This window comes from Vulpes vulpes, chromosome 4, assembly GCF_048418805.1.
Source record: "Vulpes vulpes isolate BD-2025 chromosome 4, VulVul3, whole genome shotgun sequence".
In the NCBI taxonomy this organism is placed as follows: Eukaryota; Metazoa; Chordata; class Mammalia; order Carnivora; family Canidae; genus Vulpes; species Vulpes vulpes.
Window position 1 is genome coordinate 119,003,845 of NC_132783.1, and position 20,203 is coordinate 119,024,047.

Consider the following 20,203-nt stretch of genomic DNA (forward strand, 5'->3'; position numbering starts at 1 on the left):
CACACACACACTCCTTGTAGTCAGTTAGGGAACTGACTACATTTTTGAGCCTTTGCAGGGCAGCTCTGGAGATTAGGACAGGAATGAAAAGTACCATACTTAAATGTCAAAATGTCTTAGCGGGATCCATGAGGAATGCCACTGATTACTGTTCTGCATGTGGTGCTCATCATGTTGCACACTGTAGGTTTGAATATCCTACCTCCCTTATGGCCAGATGGGGCCATGTGACTAATTCTGGCCAATGAGTTATTTAATGAAAGTGATGTGAGTCACATCCAGGCAGGAGCATTTCATTCCCAGTTTGTGACACACACGTGCACCCTCCCACTCCCTGAGTTCTCTTTTCCTCTGGTATGGCAACTGGCAACTTGTAAAATGGTGGCTACTCAATCAGTTGGTTTCATGAGTGAATGTGATGAGCATAGCTTCCTTGACTAGCCACAATGGATTTGTATAGTGAGTGAGAATAAACTTTTATTCTTCTAAACTACTGAAGATGGGAAGTTGTTTGTTAGAGTATAATCTAGACCATTCTGACTGACACAAAGATGATTGAAAACCCATTTTCAGAAACCTTCTCAACACAGCATTTCAACTATACAAGTGGAGTGAATTTAAAAAATGAGAAGAAAAGTATTTGCTATTTTCTCTTTGTTCAAGTTGAACTCTACTTACCAATGTTTCTTCCTCACTGGACCCAGTCACTCTCTTTAGAGCTACTTGCTGGTGTTTCAGAGATTGGAGTTAGCTACCCTGGCACCTTTGGGCCTCTTGGATTCTAGGTTGAAATCTACATTTCCTCAGCACCTCTACTTGTGATTCAGGGACTAATTCAAAAGCCTTTTTTTATGCTGGTTAACCTTGTCTAGATATTTTCGAGTATCTATTGTTAATCGTTATCCGGGACAATTCTTAGGGTATCCTCAGGCTTCTTGAAACTTTAGTATCCATATCTTTAAGATCCCATAACCTAGTTAGGGTGTGCCATGTTCAAAGGAGGATAGGATGAGGGGTAATGAAAAAGGTTTGGTTTGAATCAATGGATTGAATACCCAGAGGGAGTGAAAACATTACTGGAGTCAGAGTGGGAATGGGATGAGTTCAAAGATAGGAAATCGTTGGAAAGTGAGATATTTGAAAGCACAGTTGTTGGGGGTTATAGTTATTGGTAATGAAAAGTTCAAGGTTTAAACATAGGAGTGAGTAACTGAGGAAGTAAGGAACCAAGCTCACTGGAGGAGAGCAGGTTTAGGAACTTAGACTTCTCAAAGGAATTATCAGAACATTTTTTTAAAAGGTAAGAATTTACATTCATTTATATTCCAGATTACCTCTTTTAACTTTTAGATTATCTTCAGACGTTATGCCACTGGTTATTAATTTTCTTTAACATTTTAGAACATTCATCTTAGTACATCTTGGGTTCTGGAGTGAGGGATACTTTGGTTTAAATCCTGAACCTACAACTAGTTATGTGACTTTAGGAAACATCAGTTCAAATGTTAGACTTTCAGTTTCTTCATCTGAAAATTGGATGCAGTAGTGACATCTATCTCCATAGGCTTGTTGTGACAATTGAATGAGTTAATGTTTCAAAAACAGCATTCTTCCTGGCACATGGCGGCACTCAGATAATGATAACTATTCTTTACTCCATTATTATTAAAGCAGAGAGGCCAAAGAGGCCTGAAGGATTGGAAAGCTGCCAGCGTCAGCCCTAAGGAGTTACCCTAATTACATTATATCACATTACATTATATTACATTACGTTATATATTGCAGCCTAGCATTTATTTTCAAGCTACCACAAAATTAATTTTTCTTTCTTAGCAGTTTCTGGTGCATAGAAGCATTTCTACCCCATAAATTATTCTGAGAAAGAATAATGCACACACACATACACACACATAAGCAGAATTCTACAAACTTGATTTGCAAATATTGTCAAATTAGATATTCATAAGATAATGAAATACAGCTTTTCATGGAAGATGTGTATTATAGCTGTTAAAATCCTTCTGGGCTGTGAATGAGAAAAGCTTGAAGCTAGAGCAGATTTTTCTAATTTTCTTGATAGAGTAATAGTATGCTGCCTCTATCTCTGCTCTGTCATTTCCAACCTTTGACATTCACTGATCTGTAACTGTGTATGTCTAGGATTGAAAATCAGGAACACTACAGCACATTCATCTGAGACAAGACATCTGAAGTTCAAGAAGAGAAAACAGTCAAGCTCGTGAAAGCTACTATACTTTTTTAGACCAGTGGTTCTCAATCATATCATATTAACCACTGCCCTGCCCTTTTTAAATTTTTATTTTATTTATTTTTTAAAATATGTATTTATTTAATTTAGACAGAGAGAGAGAATCTCAAGCAGACTCCCCACTGAGCACAGAGCCCAATGTGGGGCTTGATCCTAGGACCCTGAGATCATTACTGGAGCTGAAGCTGAAATCGCAAGTCGATAGCCTAACCAACTTGAGCCACCCAGGCACCCTTACCCTGCCCTTTTTTTAAAGAACTATTTTGCAATACCCTTTGACTATGCTGAAACAAAATACATGATTAATATAATCTAGACAAGATTTTACAAATATCTACATAATGCATTAATTGGAATACAAAAAAAAGCAATAAAACAAAAGTGATTTGTGATAAAAGAATGTGTATTTCACTATGTAAATGCTCAGGCTTGTTTACAGTAGAAGATGTAATAAAGCAGTCAGACACTAGCACTTGTGTGTTAAGTCACAATGAATGCAACAACTACCAACAAAAGTCCAGGACAGGTGTGTTGTGCTGGCAACTCTAGTACCATGAGTGGCATTGCTGTTGGTAACATATAGACAATACTTGTTCTGAAAAAAAGAAAAGCACAATCTTCCCTTCATTTAGTGTATATAAATTAATGTGCAAAAAATTATTTGTGTTTATATGTAAAAGGACCTACCTTCTAGGTTAGGATTTTTTTTTTTTTTTTAGATTAGGTGATTATAAACAAAGTTTTCACTTACTCAAATGGCTGGTAGGACATTCTAAAATCATGGAAAATATGGAAGGACTTTTTTAATGAGAGACTGTCTCTCATATTGCAATGTCACCCATCCTACCCCTATAGTGCTCCTTGATCATAACCACAACCTAATGCCCCGTAAATCTCTCAAGCATCCTCTACGGGGTGGCACCTCTTTTACTAAGAAACACATTCTAGATAAGTTGCCTTATGTACCTGGAAGGAAAAGTCTTTTAAATTACTACAGCCAAAGGCCATCCTCCAAAACAAATAACAAAAAAGCCCCCAAGACTAAAGTTGTCCTTCTATACTTCAGACATGTCAAAATTCAACTCTGATCAGGTCACCTGCAGTGTCAACCTTCTAAAAGCAGTTTGTGACTCTCCACTGAAGTCATGATGAAGACCTAGATACTTAGCCCAGAGTCCAGTCTCCTCCCAGCCTGACCCTATCAGGGTCATGTGATGGTGTCTCTCTGGCTCCCTTTATTCCATTTATGTTGGTCCTCCCTTAGCTATTGGGGGAAACCATGTCATTCTCACTGCTACACATCCAACCCTGACATTCCCTGCCTTTTTTTTTTCAGTCAACTTCTGTTCTTTCTTCAAATTAAGGCTTAAGAAAGTATTTTCTGATCTCTCACAAGGGTCAACACCACCGTGTGTACCTCTTCTCACAGCTTCCACAATAGCTGTAATTTTACATATATACACTTACTGGATTCATGTCTGTCTACTCCAGTAGCTTCTGAGCTCCCTAAGGGAAGAGGCCATGCCTCCTTCCTCTTCTTAGTGATTGAAGTAGAGGAGATACTCAAATATTCTGCTCAGATCATATACAAGTGCCTGAGTAGATAGAGGTATGGTTGAATGAACAAGTGAACAAACATAAGCCTATAGCTAAGCTGACATTCCTTGGCGAGGCATCGACGAGTCAGTGAGTTTATTTGTTTTCTAGTTAGAACAGAGTTCACACCCAACTGCTTAGAGAAATTAACACTCTCATGTATGACCTGTTTGGCAGGAACAGTACTTTAACCTTCTAGTGTGAAGTGACAAAGTCGTGAGTTCACCAGAAGTGTAAGAGAAGATGGGATTCACAGAAGAGGGAGGAGTACTTCTTTATTCTTCAGTTGAAGAAGTAATACATAAACGTATGCTTGTAGTTTAAAATTCCAATAAGGCCCCCAAGAGAAAAGTCTCCCAATACTCTCCATCTCCCTGCCCAGAATACTAGAATACTTATTTTTTGTTTTTTTAATTTATTTTATGCAGGAGGGAGAGGGTCAGAGGGATAGAGAGAATCCTAAGCAGGTTCCACCCCCAGTGCAGAGCCCAATGCAGGGCTCAATCCCATAACCCTGAGATCAGGACCCAAGCTGAAATCAAGAGTTGGATGCTTCACCAACTGAGCTACCCAAGCCCCCAAAATATTTATGATTAATAATTGGTTGTAGAATCTAATGGCCATAACCTCTGAATTTACATATATGCATGCATATGTCTTCTTCTCTTCCTGTTTTTATTTTCCTTCAGGCTTATGGTATCATGTGTATAGGTCTATGATTTTTTCATTTAACCATATGTCTTACAGATATTATTTTATTAATATTTTATTTATGACTTCATTGTTTATATATGAAATATGAGTGTATACATTTTTTCATTTAAAAAATAAAATATCTCAAATATAGCAAAAGCTACTGAAAAAAATGAAAGAATACCTGTGTGCCTGTGACCCAGCTTAAGGTATAAAATACAGTCAAAATCTCCTGATAAAATAGCCACTTCTTTCTGCCCCCACCCCACAGTCATTGCCCTGGTTCCATTGTTTATCAACCCAATGCATGTCTTTATACGTTAAATTACATACATGTGGATTCCTTCACATTCTTTTTCACATCTACATAATATTTAGTGGTATCAAAGTGCTGTGATTGATTTAATCATTCTTGGAGTGGTGGACATTTATACTATTTTCAAGTGTTTGGGTTTTTTTAAAGATTGATTTATTTTAAAAAGAGAGAGAGCATGAGTGGGAGGGGGCAGAAGGAGAGAGAATCTTAAGCAGGCTCTGCACTCAGTGCAGAGCTGAATGCAAGGCTTGATTCCACAACCCTGAAATCACAGCCTGAGTTGAAAACAAGAGCCTGACGCTTAACCAGCTGAGCCACCCAGGCACCCCAAGCGTTCATTCTTAACAAATACAGTGAACATGTCTTTCTACACCTAAGCAAGTGTTCCAGCATTTCCCTAGATATGTGGAAAATGTGCATTCAGAAGTTTCAAAGATTTTGCCAAAGTAACATGCCCAAAACTTTGCCAGTGTCTGTTCCTACCACTAGTCCTGTGAGTGCCGTTTTGGCACATCCTTATTAACTCAAATGATTGCAAACTTAGTGTTCTCCCAATGTGATGGAGGAAAATTATCTCTGAAATTTTTAAATGGTATTTTCCTAACAACTCGTATTTCTTGAGTATAGTATTCCTCCCTTATCCATGGGATGCATTCAAGGACCCCCAGTGGACGTCTGAAATCGCGGATAGTACCAAACCCCATATATGCTATGTTTTCCTTACACATATGTATGCATGATAAAGTTTAATTTTACATTACAGACAGTAAGAGATTAGCAACAATAACTAAAAATCAAATAGAACAATTACAACAATCTTCTGTAATAAAAGTTATGTGAATGTGGTCTCTCTCTCAGAATATCTTACTATACTGCATTCACCCTCCTTGTGATGCCGTGAGTTGACAAAATGCCTTCATGATGAGATGAAGTCAGATTAATGATGTAGGCATTGTGGTGTAGCACTAGCTATTATTGACCTATGACCATATGTTGGAAAGAGGATCATCTCTTTCTAGTGCAGTTGCCTGCAGGTATCTAAAACCACAGAAAGTGAAGCCATGAATAAGGGGACTGCTGCACCTACTATGTGCCAAGAAAACAGAAAAAAATCTCTGCTTTCATGGTGCTTACAATCTGTTGATGGGGAAGCAGTCAATAGACACCCCAAAACAAAGAAACATACAATATGTTAGGTAAATGCCATGAAGGAAAATAAGGCAGTGGAAGGAATCTGAGATGCCATTGTGTTCCATCAGTTAGGATGGTCAGGAAAGCCCTCCTTGTTGAAGGTGCTTTGAATAAAGACCTAATTGAAGGCAAGGAGGAAACCCAGTGAATATCTGGGAGTGAGTTTCTGGGAAAAACCACAACTGATGCAAAGGTCAGAGTGCACTTGACATATTGAAAAAATGTGAGAAGGCTTTTATGAGGTGGTGACGGTAGAAACGTCAGGCATTCTTCATGAGCTGGGAAGCCACTGATAAACTTTGGGCAGGGAGCACACAATGTGTGCTTACGTTTTAGAGCTATAACTCTGGCTTGTATGTTAGAAAATAGGCCATATGGGTTGGGGATCAAAGACAAGAGTTTTTTGCAAGCAACTAAGTGGGAGATGATAATGGCTTAGACTAATATTAGTAGTGCCACTGATGGGAAGTGGCCAGATCCAGGAGGAAGTTGGACATGCCCAAACATCCACAAGGAGTGGAGGAATATTTGTAAAGAAGCATTAAAGTTATTCTTTCTTTACAGCAGCTTCAGGTGGATGGGCAAACACTGAGAAAGAATTGATCCTTTAAGTAAGCTCCACAACTTACAACTACATTTGTAATTAATAATTCTTTTTAAATTCAGCAAAACAATTAGTAAGTTTAATAATTGGCTGGAGAAACAATACTTGCAGAGTCAATATACTAATCAAGGGAATTTTATGAGCAGTGCTAGATATAGGCACTGTGTTTTGAAAAAAGTAACTTGCGCATTAGGGACATAATTATACATTTGATATGGAAAACTCAGAGTGGCAGAAAAGTATAAAGAAGTAATTCAAGTTTTTCTAGAGTGTCATTATCTAAAGATATATGGGATATATGTAATATAATACATGGATTATTACATGTATAAATGTTAGTGTATATGGATCACTTACCTGTACATATGTGTGTATATAAGTATGTATATTATGTGTTTGTATTTCACATATACTAACCAGGCTTGCATTTGGATTTTACTCTACAAAATTCGGGTGTAAGAAATGCCACATTTCTTTTAATCTCTAAATTTAATGAGCCCTTCCAGATGGATCTTGAGGGGAAATTCAGTGTCAGTGTGTACCTCTTCTTCTCTCTGGTCCAAGCTGGGCCTTTTGCATTCCACTGTGGTCAACATTACCAGAATAGCTGTCCACCTCCACCAGGTCCCTGCAAGGGACCTGCTGCTTCTATGTCAACCTTGACTGTAGGGTCTCTGATCCTAGTGTTGGTGGCTATGAATCTTAAGAGGGACTTCTGTGTTCCTTCTTGCTGTTTTTGGAATCTGCAAACTTCTGGCTTCTCCATCTCTTAGCTCTTGAAACTTCTGTCCTCTGTTTCTGACTTTTGGTTGGGTGATTCTGATCTGGTGCCAGAAACTTCTGCCTTCAACCCTACAACTTGAAAAACTAATAACCAACATTACTGATAAAACACAAATTTTAGTCATCTTATTGGGATAAAGGAAGTAGATAACCACTCATTCCTTCTAGTCTTTTTTTGTGATTTTAAGAAAAGAGTCACAAGTTAATCTCTCAATAGTTATTTTTCTGGACCCATATGTAAAACATTTTTAAAGAAAATTGAACTTGTGCTTTACTGTTTCATACCTGGTTTTAGCACTGAACAATATTTATGACAACTTTTTGCTATTTTTTTAATATTTTATTTATTTATTCATGAGAGGCACAGAGAAAGAAAGAGAGGCAGAGATACAGGCAGAGGGAGAAGCAGGCTACATGCAGGGAGCCCAACATGGGACTCAATCCCGAGGCTCCAGGATCACGCCCTGGGTGGAAGGTGGCACTAAACTGTTGAGCCATCCGGGCTGCCCAACTTTCTCCTATTGTTAAATATTCTTTTCAAACCCGGATTATATATAATAGCTGTGTAAATATTAAATAAATAAGAAATTGTTTATGCAACTGATACCCAAATTTAGACATGTAGGTTGTTTCCAGTGTTCCTAATTATAAGCAATATGATTGTAAATCGTAATACACCTAAGTCTTTTTTTTAATATTTCATTTATTTATTTATTTATTTAAGAGAGAGAGAGAGAGAGAGAGAGAGAGGAGAGAGATGGGAGGAGGGGCAGAGGGAGAGGGTGACGCAGAGAATCTCCAGCAGACTCCATGCTGAGCATGGAGCCTGACACCTAACTTGATCTCACAACCCTGAGATCATGACCTGAGCCAAAACCAAGAGTCAGATGCTTAACTGACTGAGCCACCCAGGTGCCTCCATAATATATCTACGTCTTTAAGAACAGCTCTAATAATGTATTTTTTTAGAATGAATTTTTACAAGTGGAAATATTGGAGCATGAATTTTTTAAGGCTCTTTCTACACTGATCATAAGCATAGTCTGGACATGCATTTATGAAGTGTAGTACAATTCTTAGGTTTGCCAGGTTGGAATGCCAAGTGGTCATCTTTAAGTGAGCTTACTTTATAGGATTCTTTTCTAGGGATACCTACAACCATCCAGGTAGAGAATCCAGGTGACCCTGCAGTTACTCTCTGGGTGCCTTCTCCTCTTCCCTCACTCCCAGAGTGCTCTTACGGATTGTGTACATGACAGGGCATGTGGGTGTGCACATGCCGGTAAACTTGAATGCAGAGTCTTTCCCTTAAAAACTCTGTGCTGCATCAGGATATTAGATACCCTTCACTCCTTTTAGGCTTGTTACAGCTTGGTTGATATGCCCCCAAATTTTTACATTTACACACCACCTTCCAAACTCTATCCATACTCCTGTAAACTTTCAGTATGTTTTCTTCATCCTCGGCTCTGTCGCATTTGCTTTTCCCCTAACTGTGTCTGGGAAAATTTCAGTCTATTCTTATTCATTATCTCTTTTCTCTGAACTATATTTTTAGTTGTTATTTCAACATCCTCCAGCCAACTTACAACATGCTGTCATAATGATCAGTCATCGACTAGGTTGCATTGTCTGGCTATGCTATGAGTTAGAGGACTAGGACACATGCGAATGTCATGTGTGTATATTTGAAATAAACAGGAAAGATGAATAATAATAGCATTTATTGAGCATGTAGTATATGCCAGTTACTATCCTGAGTGTTTTACATATATTTCCTTAATTAATCCTCACAGCAACTCCATTGCCCAGGAGATGATTAGAAAATAGATTTAAAAGCATTGTCAGCCTTCAGAGTATATGGGAAAGGCTTCTAATATCCTCCAGGCAAACTAGCTAACTATTAGTAGTACGCATATGGCATCAACAATTATATAAGTTGTAACTCAAAGAGATGATTGGTGGCCCTAATACACCTGACTCAGAGAGTGGTTTAGATACAGCTTAAGTAGAACTTCTGAGTTGAAGAAAGAAAAACAAAATAAAACACACCTTTATATTGATTACTAGGGCTTCAGCATCTTTCAGGCAAGGGTTAACTTATACATTTTTAAAATTTGTCTAATATATATTTGTTGTGCTAGGCACTACAGATACCAAAGTGAATTAAGACAGTATAGTTGGGATGACACATATATTTAAGTGAAGTGAATAATTAAAATATAGTGTGCCAACATCTATGATATGTAATTATAGGTGCTGTAAAACATATAAGAAAAGGAAGTTCTTGGAGCTTCCCAGAGACTAAGATATTTCTCAGCCCCAAAAGACATGCAAGGGCTTGCCAGGTAAAGAAGAGAGAGAGAGGGGGGATCTCTGGGTGGCTCAGCGGTTTTGCGTCTGCCTTTGGCCCAGGGTGCGATCCTGGAGTCCCGGGATCGAGTCCTGCGTCGGGCTCCTGGCATGGAGCCTGCTTCTCCCTCTGCCTGTCTTCTCTCTCTCTCTTTCTCTGTCTATCATAAATAAAAATAAATCTTTTTTAAAAAAAATAAGAGAGAGAGAGAGAAAGGGGCATAGCAAGTGTGTCCTACCTCCTTGAGTGGGGATTACCTCTTCTCTGTGGTAGAGTCGGTTGTGGAATAGTGTCATACATAGAAATGGAGAACTAGGTAGAGCCCGGGTTACATTAGGTCAAATTGGTATTTTTCCAACATTGTATTGGGGGAGGACATTACAGGATTTTGGACAGGTAAGGGGAGATGAGTTAGTTCCTTCTGGAAAAAAACGAAGTGACACATTTTAACTTCAGTGCTGCTAATGGTTGGGAAGAGGAAAAGTCAAGGCAGATGTCCAACTAAAAGGTGGCTCATTCATCCATTTATTCATCCAATTTTTCATTTATTCCTTCACTTTTTTGAGTTACTTGTGTATGCCAGGCACTGTTTTAGGTGCTAGAAAATACATCAGTGAACATAATAGACCAAGTTCTTGCTTTCAGTGGGATTACATTCAAGACATTCTGATGTGTAGGAAGGGATACTAGCAAACAGCTATGAAGATCAATCATGCAAGAGAAGGGAATGGAGAGTGAGAGAAGAGGTTCTATCTTAAACCTGGTGATCAGGGAATCCATCTCTTCAAAGGTGAATCTGAGCAGATACTTGAATGAAAAAGTGAGTAGTTTTGATTCCTCAGGATAGAGATATCCAGATGGAGGCAGTGCCAAATGAGAGGCCCTGAGGTGGGATCCCACGTGGCTCCTTCTGGGAATAATGAGGAAGCCTTTATAGCTGGAGCAGCATGGGAAAAGGAGAATGTGGTAAAGGCAGAAATGATAGAACATCCAAGAGCTAGCTTTGTGAAGCAACTTAGGCCATGGTAAGGGTCTGGGTATTCCATGAGTGCCATGAAAGCCATCTCAAGGGTGGTGACTAGGAAAGTGACATATTCGAACCTAAACAGTTTACAAAGCTCATTCTATTAGGTGAAGAGTGGATTGTGTATAGAAAACAGTGGAAGCAGGAACACCAGTTGGGAGGCCTTTGCCATCACCCAGGTGAGTTTTAAACTAGGGTGGTAATAGTCTAAAGAGCGAAGAAAGGGTCAGAAGCAGAAAACATTTTTGAGGTAGAGCTCCCAGGGTTTGCTGATGTGTGTGAGGTATGTGAAAAAGAGGCTTACTGAGAATCACTGTAAGCCCCAAGCAATGGGAATATAGGCTGCTTATTGAGATGGGAGGCAGGGTTGAAGTGAGGGACACAAAAAATTCAATTAGACCTGCCCTACTGGAGACACAGTAGTCAGTGGAACATGAGTGGCTATAGTAATCTCTGCATATATAACAGAAGGACTTCATTAGGGTATTGACGGTGGACTGGAGAGGAGTGAAGAGTTTGGAAAGCTACTCAAAGTAGGTAGTGGCTTAGGTAAAGGAGGAGAATGGAGTCAGATGCCTGGTGTCTGGCGTGGTCAAGTGGAATAATGTTTCTTCCCACTTTAGTGAACAGATCCAGAGGAATGAATAACTCCCAGTGAAATAGATTTCTTTTAGTAGGTTCTCATAGATCCTAATATCTCCACAGCATATTCTTCTTTAGACCAAACTCATTTTAGTTTCCAGAAGGGCAGGGGTCATCAAACTCATTTCAGAGAGGATCAGAATAAATAATTTCAGCTTCTGTATCCACAGAGTCTCCATCATAATTCCTCATTTCTGTCTTTGTCATGGAAAGCAGCCATAGAAGATGCATAAGTGATTAAGTGTGACCTTGTTCCAATGAAATTTTGTTTACAAATACAGGCAGTGGGCTGGATTTGGCTCATTGGCCATTGTTTGGCTGTCCCTGTAGTAAAGCAACACCAGGCAATTTCTTCTTTCATGTGAGTAGAGAAGTTCTACACTCTCAGAGCAGAGGTGAGGTGAGAAATCATAATACTGAGCAACAGCAAGCCTGGACCCTGGCAAAATATGCAAAGCTGGCTCCATTAGCAACTGGGCCCAATGACAGGGGACCAACTATAGCAGACGGATGGGGAGCAGGTTGTTATCAGAGTATGGGAAATTCCGCTTTTCCTTGAGCCCTTATCCTTGGGGTAAATGATTGACTACAGGGGAGAGGCCTTATATGCCCACATTTTTTTCCCCTGGGCTGGATTTCTTGTAACTACAAGGGTAATTTCGAGGGAATGATCAGCCAAATACTGAAAACATGCCCCTTGTCTTACTCCAAAGGAACACATTTCTGTACCTAATGGGCATTTGGTACCCTCTGTGGGCAAAGACGTGTTTGCAAAACAGACCAGAGACCCTACCCTGAATTTGTGTATAGATAAAAATATATATACTGTACAGAAAAAAATTGTCTCTTAAGGTGTTTGCTCAGTTCCAATCTTGGAAGAATGGACTTTCTTAAAGTGAGACACACCTCTAGGGTATAATTAAGTGACACTGTCATTTAGCATTTTATTTCCAAAACGAATGGAAACCCCAGTAGTTAACATGCTGTGCAGCAGTGACAATCTTCCCAACCGTAGGTCTCACCTTGTCACCTCAGTCCTGGCTTGGCTTTGCATTCAGGCATGGCCTCGGAAAACAGTGTCTTTGATCCTGATATACTTTGTGTTCTTGCAGCTTTGAACTCCCATTATAGTCTATACAGACAGAGACTCTCAGGGCTTTGAAGTTTTTCTCATGCCCTGTATGTGTGATCTTTGAGGAACTCGAAGAGCCTATTAAAAGCTTGCCACTAGAATTTTCCTCCACAAGTTTGCATTTGAAAAATACCTGACCTTCATCAGCTGTGCATCAACCACCCACCACTCTCCCACCCTCCTCTGTAGGGTCTTCAAAACAAACAAAAAGAGGGATTTTTTTTCTGTTTTTTTTTTTTTTTTGGACTTGCATAGAAACTCCATTCTGCATAATCTTCTTCCCATAAAGATTTTTTTTATCTCTACCGTTTTCTATAGCTAGTGTATTTTCACAAGGCATATTAGCGGTCATCATCAACATGTTGTTTATTAAGTCTGTAGACAAAAAGTAAAACTTTAGCAGTTTTTTTAAAGGAATTTTATTCAATTTCAAATGAGCTTGTTTAAAATCTGGTGGGAAAAGTACTGGGCTTGCAATCAGAGTACATAGGTTTAAATCCCAGGTACACCACTTGATAGCTGTAGGGTCTTATTTTCCGACCATGCTGAGCACCAGTGTCTTTGGACAAAGGACATCATGATACTAGATTACATTGTAATTGTGAGGATGAAATGAGGCAGCATCGAAAACTTCCCTAGTGCATTGTTTGCCATGTAGTAAGTGCTTGATGTCGGAATTTCCCCACTTCCAAGCAGGAAGTTCCACAAGTAGGAGCAAAAAACAAGTTACTTGAGTGGAGAAATGAGTGTGGGGTAAAGGACATTCTGTAACAGTGCTCTAGCTCAGCAGTTTCCAAAGTGTGGCCTCTAGACCCACTGCCACATCAGCATCACCCAGGAACTTGTTAGAAATGCAGATTTAGGGCCCCACTCCAGATGTACTGAATTAGAAATTGTGTAGGTGGACTCAGCAATCTGTGTCTTAACCAAACTTTGATACTCCGTGGTGATTTTGGAGCACACTGCTCTGATGCTCTTATAATGGAACAGTTTCATATGAATGATCATATTTAGTCCTTCCTTAAAAAAAAATCTTTTAAGGAAAAAAACTACTAAAAGAAAAAAAGCTAACTGGAACATCTGAAAACTTACCATTTAGCGCCCAAAGTAACATTAAGCATATATTAATAAATACTCCCCCCAGAGTATTTGAAAATAAAAGGATTCCAAGTCAGTGGAACATGCCTAGAATATATCTAGAATGTGGGAGTAAGTGAGGACCATGTGAATGAGAACAGGGGCATTCCACAGAGACTATACCAATGGGGTTGGGGGCCAGTCATCATCACTTGCAGTTCGCAAAGACACAGAGTCAGGCATGAGACTGCAAACGCTTATAAAGAAAACACCAGGGGCAGCCCAGGTGGCTCAGTGGTTTAGCGCTGCCTTCAGCCCAGGGTGTGGTCCTGGAGACCTGGGATCGAGTCCCACGTCAGGCTCCCTGCATGAAATGGAGCCTGCTTCTCCCTCTGCCTGTGTCTCTGCCTCTCTCTCTCTCTCTCTGTGTGTGTGTGTGTGTATGTGTGTGTGTGTCATGAATAAATAAATTAAATCTTAAAAGAAAAGAAAAGAAAAGAAAAGAAAAGAAAAGAAAAGAAAAGAAAAGAAAAGAAAAGAAAAAAGAAAAGAAAAGAAAAGAAAACACCAGGGCTTTAGCTGTTCTCTGGTTGGAGGTTGTTGACACAGGAAGGCAAGAGGTAAGCTAACAAGAAGGGGACCCTCTCATGTCATTGGTTTGGGGGGCATATTTGTCTTTCTGTGGTTGGGCTTGAGTTGGAAGCCGGTAGGAGGGAAAAAATACAGAGGTTGGCAGTCATTGGATAAGTTCTGACCTTTCTGGGCTGATTGTGGCAGGCATTGCCAGTTGGGAGTTTTATTGTTATATAGAGTCTGGCCATTGTTTGTGCATTAGGCTCTCAAGACACCCAGAAAACAAGTGCCTATATTTAAAGGAAATAAAGTGCCTTATGCTTTAGAAAGGTTACAGTTACAATATTTCTGAAGTTATTGGTACAGAGGAAAACAGTTAGGATACCCATGGACTCTGCTATTTTACTTTACCTAAAAAGGCTTTTAAAAATTAATTTGCATAAGAAATATTACCAACACAAATATTGTCTGAGCTTAAGCCTCCTAGATGTACTGTGACTGTCATGGGTTTTATTCATGGCAACTAATAAAGGTGATGAAGACAGTACACACATGACATAATTGTGAAAGTGATGTATACTGTCAAAGCAAAAATTGCACTGGACACAAACAGATAAGGACAACTTTTTCAAGGCTGTTGCTATTGGGGAGAGAAACCAGAATGCAGTCTGAACTCAGTTTCACTGAAACAAAGGACAGGAGAGGTTTTCAGGAATGGAGTGGGGGTGGGGCTCATAGGCCCTCTGTGTTTGCTATCTGGCCTTACCCAAAAGAAACAGAAGGTAGTTTTGTAATTTGGGGCAACGTGTCCATGGAAATTAGGCTCCTACCCTCCTATAGGAACTGGAAAGCAGGGGCTCTGTCTTCCCTAATGATAACATTTCAAAGGAACGACTGCTAGGTCTGTGAGAAAGACAGTCCTGGCTTGTAAAACTGGAAAGAAGCTTTTAAAAATATTTATATCCCAAAGGGCCATAGAAAGAATTTACAATTACAAGTTTTCTAAAGTAAATGCTCTAAGATCACACCTGTCAGAGTGGCTAGCATCAAAAAGACAAGAAATAACAAGTGCTGGTGAGCATGTAGAGGAAAAGGAGCCCTTGTGCCCTGCTGGCAGGAATGTAAATTGGTGCAGCCACCATGCAAAACAGTATGGAAGACCCTCAAGAAATTAGAAATAGAAATAACATACAATCCATAATTTCACTTCTGGGTATTTACCCAAAGAAAATGAACACACTAATTTGCAAAGATACATGTACCTCTATGTTTACTGCAACATTATTTACACGAGCCAAGATATGGAAGCAGCCTAAGTGTCAGTGGATAGGGGGAATGGATAAAGATGTGACCTTGAAACCAATTGTTCTGGATAATGTAACAAACTTAAAACTTCTTTAGCTGTTGTCACTATATGGGCTTCTGATATTAATAATAATGATTGTTTTATTATATTTTATCATTTATAATTTATTTTTATATACTAACCTATGTGGAAATTTATCCAGAATTGTTGTTATATATTTTCTCCTATTAAGAGCAGAGAAAATGGTACACAGAGCCAACAAGTTTGTGGTGTTTCTTTATTAATAGATCAAGAGATCACTGAGAAAGTAAAGACGAGAAAGGAGGGGCACCTGGGTGGCACGGTGGTTAAGTGTCTGATTCTTGGTTTCAGCTCAGGTCATGATCTCAGGGTTGTGAAATCGCACCCCACATTGGGCTCCATGCTCAGCACAGTCTACTCTTCCTCTCCTTTCCCCCCTCGAAAATAAAAATACATATATTTTTTTAAAAAGAAGAGAAAGGAAAATTTTTCATAAGAATAATTGTCAAAGAACCAATGTAGTGGAGTGGACAGCTCTTTGGCCAGATGAGGACTGCTTAGTAGTGGTTGACAGGGAGTGGTTGGATGATGTCAAAGGTAACCCAAGGATCTAACACAGATTTTGCTGAAATGGTTCCTGATTTATTTTAGTTACCCTTACTAGACTTACATTTAGTTCAGTGGGCAGTTCTGTTTAATTAGAAAAGCTTCTGTGACTAAATTTTGCTTGTCACTTACAGTTTAAAGTTTAGCTATTTCTAGCTTCTAATTGGCATGCCACAAATGAACCTTTATACAGAACTTGGGATTCTCTGATCCTACATATCCTTTGGATTTGAAATATAAATTCTCTGTTACCAGAGGTGTTCACTACATACCCTGAATCTGTTTTTTTTTTCCTCCTACAAAAGGAAAGGCAGTACAGGGGAAATGGTTCTAATGATGAGGATGTGGTTGATGGAGAATCCATGTTCTAAGAATAATATTATTCAGCTCATTGTCCACAGACAAGAAAGCAACCTAAAATCAGCTAGTCCAACCTGCCTCCAACATAGGAGCCCTATACAGTATCCTGATATGTGGTCATCCATGTAACCTTTTTTCATTGTGATAAAATATACATAACATAAAATTTACCATTAATATGTACAATAACCATTTTAAATGTGTAATTCAGTGATAGTAAGTACATTCATGAAAGTCTTCAACCATCATCGCTATTTCCAGAATTTTTCCTCTTCCTAACATAAACTCTGTACTCACTAAATAACTTCTCATTCCCTGCTCACCCAAATCCCTGGTCACCATTATTTTGTTCTCTGTCTCTGTGAATTTGCGTATTGTAGTCTCTTCGTATAAGCAGAATCATGCATATCTGTCTTTTTGTCTGCATTATTTCATTTCACTAAGCATAATATTTTTAAGGTTTATCCATATTATAGCTTGTATCAGAACTTCATTTCTTTCTATGGCTGAATAATATTCCATAATATGTATATATCCCATTTTGTTCATCCATTTGTCTGTTGATGGACACTTTGATTGTTTCCACCTTTTGGCTGTGGTGAATAATGTTGCTATAAACACAGGTATACAAATATTCATTTATGCCCCTGCTTTCAATTCTTTAGGGTATATACCTAGGACTGAAATTACTGGGTCATCTTGTCATTCCATGATTAGTCTTTTAAGACACTTTTGAGAAAGTATCTTCTGAGAAATGGTTTTTCACAGTGACTGCACCATTTTACATTTCTGTAAGAGTGCAAAGGGTTCTACTCTCCCCACATGGTTATCAACACTTGTTATTTTTCAGTTTTATTTTATTTTTATAATAGCCATCTTAAGGGCTGCTAAGTGGTGGCTTAGTGACATCTAGGTATTCTTAAACATTTCCTAAGCCTGGGAGTTCAAAACAACTCCAGGAAGCTATTGCAGACCATCATCAGTTGTTAGAAAGTCCTTATTATCCATTACTAAATCTTACCTTTCTCTAGCAGTGATTCTCTCTCTTTTTTTAAAAGATTTCATTTATTCATTCATTCATGAGAAACACGCAGAGAGGCAGAGACATAGGCAGAGGGAGAAGCAGACTCCCCATGGAAAGCCCGATGGGACTCAGTCCCAGGACCTGGGATCACACCTTGAGCCAGAGGCAGATGCTCAACTGCTAAGCCACCCAGGCCTCCCTCTAGCAGTGATTCTCAGCCTTGGTTGCACATAAGAATCACTTGAGAGCTTTTAAAAATTCCAATATTTAGGCTGCAAAACCCAGACCAATTAAATCAGTGTCTTTGAGATTGGAGCTCATATACCAGCATTTGTGAAGGCTTCTTAGGTGATTTTTTTTAAGTGTTTTTAATTTAAATTCAATTTAACTAACATATAGTGTGATATTAGTTTCAGGGGTAGAATTTAGTGATTCATCCTTGCATATAACACCCAGTGCTCATTACATCATGTACAGTCCTTAGTGCCTGTCACCCAGTTACCCCATCCCTCCACCCATCTCCTCTCCAGCAACCCTCACTTTCCTAGAGTTAAGAGTCTGTTATGGATTGCCCCCTCTCTGTTCTTAGCTCATTTTCTTTTCCTTTCCCTTCCCCTATGTTTTGTTTCTTAAATTCCATATATGAGTGAAATCATATGGTATTTGTCTTAATATGTAATAAGTTGAGAACCATTGCTTACAACCTGATCACTGGTTCCATTTAGTTGTGCAGCCTTCAGGGCGTCAATTGTGACAATCCTATCACAGTGCCTTCTCTGACAACTATTAAATAGCTAACCCTTCATCCCCCTCTGGCAGGCCTGTCCTCCTGTCCTTCCTAGATTTTTTTTTACCATAGTGTATATGACTGGCTGATACTTTACATATTTTCTCATTTATCTATTCATTGTCTATTCTCTGTTTCACTTATTTCTGCTTCCATAAGACATGCAACAGTGCCTACTGCAGAGTAGGTGTTCAGAAAATGTTGTTGAATGAACGAATGCATAAATCTACTCTTATTTCAACTGACAGGGCTTCAGATAGTTAAAAATAGCTTTTGTGTCTTATCTGTGTGTCTTCTCTTCTCTAGGTAAAATCTCCTTTGTACCTTCAAAGACCAGTCTTCAAAGACATTGAAGAATAAACCTCACCATTATGAATACAATATGTCTTTCTTTCACTTAATTAGAAAATAATTGAGTACTTCCCATGTGCTACACATACCTGTACACATACATTGCAGATTAGACACTGTGCTAGGATCTGGGAATTGCAGTGAAAAAGAGAACCAAAGTCATTCTGTGGGGGTAGGACACAGACAATAATCAACAACAGAAGTCATTTCAGATAACAAGTGCTATAAAGAAAAGCAAAATGTTTGTTGACGGTGGCACATTCAAGGGGGATTAACTTTAATCTGAGACCTGAATGATGAGAAGAAGCCAGCCACTAAAGAAGCAGTCCAGGAGAAAGGCACAGCAAGTACAGAGGCTTTGGGAGGACATGTTTCAGAAGGGCTCTCGGTCAGAGCCTCTGAGAAGGACAAGGAGAAAAACCACTGTCACCTGCTTTGTTAGACATTATGCATTAACATAACCTAAGATCAAATTAATTTGAGGTAGCCATATCATCCTACTGAAGCATTTTTCCTCTTGAATTAAATCTTCCTTATCTAATATTTGTAACATGTTGGTAGTTGGAGTTTAGGTGTGAAAGAGTGATTTGGATGAACATATGTTGAATTTCTTTTTATGAAACCTTAACCATAATAACTGCAATCAATTAATCAAAACACTTATTAGCAGAGTGGAGGAACTTGCTGGTTCTCCAACCACTGTAATAACCTTGTCTTCCATGCCAGGCATACTGGAAAAAATTTTGGATGAGGCCAGAGCTAGGACTTGGTGGGCTGCTGCCATTTGGGGCCAACAGCCATCTTGGTTTTCAGTTGAAGTAGCTCAGTAAAGATAGCTGTTTCTTGCTTCTTGGAACCTTATGTTTCCAGGGGTGGGCTCACAGGACAAGCAGCTTCTCCCAGACCAGACACTAATATACTTTGACAATTCAGTTCTCCTCTCTGGACCTGTTTCTCCATATTATAATGTAGGGTTTGTGTCTGAGCATTTTGAGGTTCTTTGAAACTTCATTTAAAAAGAACATTTTATTACTACTCTATTAAAAATAAAATTTTTTTTCTCACAGCTTCTTGACAGCCGGCAGATTTTATGCTTTCATTGATGGGGACACTTGCTTCGAAGTCAATAAAACAAAATGCTGAATTTGCACTAGTAGGGCAGGGTTTAGAGAACCAAATTAGATGCTGAAATTGACAAGAACACAGTCTTGGGCTGGGATGTTGGGCACCAGAAGAAATAGGATTCAGGGCAGTGAAAGGAGCACCTGAATGTGTTGATTGGCTCCTGTCTTTGCAATGGACTTCACAGAATCTGATCAGTTTATTCAGGTCAACTTTGTTAGAACCTTCAAGCCACGATCTCTCCCTTGGACAGCCCACCTGTACATAGCAGCTTCCGCATGGACAGGGATGGGGTTCAGGAGGCAAGGTGGCCTTTGTATTCACACAGACCCTGGTTCAAGTTACTGTCATTCATTCATCCAACGCCATCTTT

General features: G+C 39.1%; 1 protein-coding gene across 2 annotated transcripts in view; it reads left to right on the top strand.

The window, feature by feature from the left end:
• HTR4 (5-hydroxytryptamine receptor 4) overlaps positions 1 to 20,203 on the top strand; it is a 142,441-nt gene that overhangs the window by 69,086 nt on the left and 53,152 nt on the right. The gene's annotated exons all lie outside the window — the stretch shown is intronic.